Raw genomic sequence first — 5,388 nt, 5'->3', positions numbered from 1 at the left:
TTGCATTATTATTATTATTATTGTGGATATTATTAAACTCATTGTACGATTTAATTATAATTATACATGTATTTTTAAAACACGATTATCAATTTACTACTGTTTGGTACGATAATTTTTAATTGTTTGAAACATCTGGTCTAATTGATTTCTAACTAACTGTTATGAGCTTATAATATTCGTGTAAAATTACCGTATAAATCTTTTTTAAGAATATTTTCAAAAGACGAGAACGTTCTTCTTATTATACTTTACTTTATATGTAGTCTACTTCGAATAAAAGTTATCAATTATCCATTTTAATGACTTTGAGTTTATAAACGCTTTAAAGTTGTAATTAGAAATAACTAAATTTATACTTAACGGTTAAATTACGGTAATTATATAAAATTTTTTTTTGTACTGGAAATTTGTCGATTGCATCTACACTAAATAATTTTTCGGAAGGGTTATTATTTTAAGTTATTAAATAACAAATGAAACATTAAGAAGACATCGAAATGCAAAAATATTAAGAAGCCACAGAATGGTTTTCCGACTCGTATAGATTTTAGAGAATTGTTGTAGTCATGTGACTCAAATCAAACAAGTAAAATATTATTATTTTTTCCGCTACAAATTTTCAATAAATATTCATTAATTAAAATAATTATCAAGTTTGATTAAAGACTCTTGAAAAAATAATTTATTTTTATTTTTTTTAAGAATATATTCTCCCGTTATAATCTGCAAAAGAATATTATCAAGAATATTTCTGTTACCACGAAAATTCTCCCGATAATGTAATTGCGTTACGTCATTGATACACAACAAACAAGTAAAAAACTAGCTTTTTAAGTTCAAATGATCTAGGATGATTTATTAATTTTTGTAAATATATGTTGATTAATTTATGTTTCTGTCCACCTGTGTATTAAAAAGTACAAAAATTGTCACAGACACCGTTTTGTTTATTATTTTTCATATGATTAATTAAGAATAAAAAGTTGGCCTTCAACCGGTTACATGTTTTCTACCACCTCGGAGATTAACTGTGTTATAAAAGTATATGTAATCTTTCGTGTAGTTTAACACCACGCTCATTCAAATAAAAAAAATTTAAATAACGCTAATTTATAGTTTAGGGTTATTTTTTATTTGTCTATTTATGTTTAACGTCATCTGTTAAAAGAATTTGCGCGAGAAGACAAGGAAACCTTACTCGGTACATACCCAAAGAAGACACGACAAGATTAACTAAGTGGGTGCCAAACATATGTTTTCATTATAAATAAAATATTAGTTTTGATTGGAGGTAAAAGAGCATTTTAAACAATAATTGATGAAAAAACAACAACATGAAAACGCCGAATAAGTATTTGACTAATTCAAAGCTAATTTCGTTTATTTGATAACAATTGACACGAACAAATAAAAGTTGCTACGACAACAAAAACAAATTTTTGATCAAAGTTCACGCGGATCCGAGTAGATACTAGACGTTTTCTGTTTTATGACACGTCGGTCGACAACCCAATCACTCAAAGTGAAACGCCAAAGTTAAACAGTCAAAGAAATGTTCCTTGCCGGGGCATTTGTTTTAAATAAGATCCAGTAAAAACGTCGTGATGTCAGACACAACAGCAACTCGTCGCTGGAAAAGTCATCAATGGTGCGTGGAATTTCAATTTTTGTTGAACCGATTGTCCGACAAGCCGCGTTTACCGTGTCTAATCCGATCACACAAGAGATCACATACGACATAATACAATAATAATAATAATATTATAATACGCGGAGACGATTACATTTGTCGGCACTTTTCATCGGCCGAGTGTGCCCCGGGCGTGCAATATTCCCGTCAACTACTTATTTTCACGCGCGCGTTTCCTCTTCATCTTTTTACGGCGCGGCTCGTTCCCATTTATTTCTTATTATTACCATTATGTTTACGTACCGATAATTAAAACGCCATTCACGACGTGTCCAGCTCCTTCTACACACGGATAATAACAACAATAATATAATCCGGATCACATCTATCGCACATATTATTGTAGTACATTCTGTGTGCTCCTAGCTCGCGCTCACTCTCGGCCAGTTCATTATACCCGTACACCGCACCGTCGCTGTCTTTGTCTGGCACATGTGCACACACATTATACCAATCGTATGAATTTGTTCGATATTAATGATTCCATTGTGTCAGCGATGAACAAAGAGGCGCAGGTGCCGTGAGAACGCGGCGGTATGTCCTTTTTAAAAGTAAATTAGAAAATAAAAAGGAAAATAATAATAATAATAATAATAAAATACTGAAATAGATAAGTCCTATAATAACGATTGTCTCGGCCTATATGGTCGGTCGGCAGAGGTTTAACGAAGAGAAAAAATCAGGAGCGCACGTAATTATTGTTATCGTGTGGGATGACCGTTTGTGTTGTCGTGTCCACCACTTTTGCACCCTTTTCACTGGCTGACGTGTGCGCAAACACACCCTCGACCGGCGCAACAGGTGCGCCCGTCCCCTTCAAACGCTCGTTCCCTAATCCTTAGCATTGCCATGAATGAAAACCGAAAAGAATAATAACAACAACAGAAAAACACCTACAAATACAAATTTCACACTACATTACATTTAGTGGTAATGTGCCAAAGTTGAGGTCTAACGGTTTAAATAAGAACTAATGAACAGTACCTTTGATTTCAAGCGATTCGAGTCTCTACTTAACCGCCCCGATGCTATCGAGGATTTCAAAAAGCAAATCCATTTGAATATTACTATTGAATATTATTGTTATGATATAAACTGTATGTTTATGGAGGGAAATTGGTTTAGGACGAGGTTTTTTTTATTGATTTTCAGCAATTTTTTTCGTGCGGAAGAAATGCATATCATTTATTTATACTCTGTCAACGTTCTATGCATATGTTCAAGAAGGTATTTTGAAATTTTTTAAGTATTTTCTAGAAAAACATGGAAGATTTCAGCTGTTGCCCGTGGAAGACAACACTCTCACAGTTTTCATTTGAAATCAATAAGATTTTACATTTATTTTAATACCACTTATCTCTTTAATATGAACCTAATTCTACACAAAACAAATTGAAAATAAAATTTTTTGTAGGTGTGTAATCATGAGACAGTTTTCGTAACATTTTTGCAATTATAAAATACTTTAAACAATAATATTACTACGGATTTAAGTTCGCATAGAGCGTGATTGTATAAAGAGAGTATCTGCCAATTATTAAATTGTTCAACAACTTTTTGAGTTAGAGTGTACACGAATTTCAAAAAAGTCATTTCGAGAAAAACACGTTAAAAAAAATTGCTGAAAACCACAAAGTTGACAGAGAAATGATATTATTTTTATTACTTACTGGTTAATCAGCGATTCTAACAACTTGTAGTAATAATTTTTTTTTGTAAGCATCATTTTCAGCTTGCCAATGTTAATTCGTAATAGACTACTTGAGTGGCTGTGTGAAACGTAAAGAGAGACGCTCACTTGAATTTCCTCGTATCATCTGAACGACTTAAAATCTTTCATTAAAACTTCGGGAACATATTTTTTGATAGCTATACTAAATCTATTTCTCCCATTAATAGTTTAAGTGAACGTGTTCATACTAATGCTTTAGATTTGCTTCTGTAGATATTGACATTATCTACGGCAATTAAAAAATACTCGTATTTAAAAATAAAAATTAAAGAGAATTTCCATAATAATAATCTATTAATAATTTAAAGCTTATATAAAATAAAGATTTTTTAGATTTTTGTAAGCTTTTAGATTTAGAAAAAGAAACTCAATTTTCAGATTGTACCAGTTAGTTAAGAACTAATGTTATACAATACTGCCCGACCCTTCTAGTCACCCTTACAACCACAAAAAAAATGTCATCCTTCTTTGTATTGTCGTATAAATGAGTCGGAAAGTTTCCCTACAAACATGAAAATAAAAAACAGTCAAATCATTTATCAATGTAGCGGATGTTTGATTGCTTAAAACTCCGACAGATTAATGATTCTCGGCAATTGTATGTCATATGAATAAGTAACATGATTAAAAATATTATTTTATTGAAAAATATATTTTTGGTAAATATTACAAATTGTACTTGATATGGGTACATTGATGTTGAGGGTACTTGTTACAATTTTAATCTGGAAATATCTGTAATGACTCAGCAGTCAAACTGACAATCAGCACGAGTATCAATTTTCAATGTTTTTTCTTTTTTTTTTTGTCGGTCAACTTAAGTCATTGAAACAAAACGGTATGCATATTTTGATTCGCAGAATCGAAAAAACTTATCCTGTGTAATTCAAACCGTACAACGGCGTCATTGTGCGAACGTTGTCAATAGAATCAAAGGGTCTAAAATTCAACAGTTTGTGTGGAATCGTTATGTTTTAAAATCGTAGATATTATTGTACCCTTTAATATTTTAGATTAGCCATAAAATATAATTTATGAAGCATTCGCAATAAAAGTTTTAAACGATATGAGCTTCAATATTGTCCTCGAAGGGACATAACATTTCAAAGCATTCATTAAGTTATCCTATAAAACCATTCTACTCCAGTAGAAACGAGCGAATGTATTAGAACGACTCTTGAGGAATGAGAGAAATATGCAAATAGAGAGTTGATTATGTTTATTATTTTTCCACGAACTTCGTTTTATTAAATATTTCCACAACAGTCTAAATATGAACGCGTGCGTTTATAAAGAGTGTGCACACGTCCGTTTATCTTTAGGTTCTCATATTTTGTTACATTCGCTTTGATGTACTTTAGTGACGATGGTTTAGAAATGATTTTTTGATGGGACACACAGACGTTACCGAACTGACCTCCACGGCAATAAGCCTTCTGCACGTTCAAAGCATCCTTTACATCAACGACATCATCGACTTAAATATGTGCAGTTGTGAGCAACAACTATACACGTTAATCAACAGCGCACTCAAAAACATTGGGATACTGTGTCCGCCAGTCTAATCAAGTTATTCGGCATTGTGTAAGATGCGTATGCCGAATGGGGTTGGCGACGACATTGAAACCGTCATTAGATGGTTATTTTATATTTCGCAACCCCCTTTTTTCGCGCAAGACCCTTCAACGCATAGTTTCTACCCCATTCCGATAGCGCTAACATCGTGCGGCGATGATGCATACCCAGAAACGATGGGCACCGATATCTTTGAATCTCTTACACGCACGTACAAATTACATGCTCTTACTGCCATTCAACAATTCGGTTTATTTTCGTTGTTGCCGTACTCGTTTACCCCTCGGGTCCCTCCGACTCGTACGATATTCTCTTTCATTTTATTATTGTTATTACATTGCTTTTATTTCTAATAGTATCCTCCTAGTCTGGAACGCGCACAATGACG

The sequence above is a fragment of the Daktulosphaira vitifoliae genome, unplaced genomic scaffold (assembly GCF_025091365.1).
Source record: "Daktulosphaira vitifoliae isolate Bord-2020 unplaced genomic scaffold, ASM2509136v1 Scaffold_1, whole genome shotgun sequence".
Lineage (NCBI taxonomy): Eukaryota > Metazoa > Arthropoda > Insecta > Hemiptera > Phylloxeridae > Daktulosphaira > Daktulosphaira vitifoliae.
Note: the sequence above shows the minus strand (reverse complement) of the source record.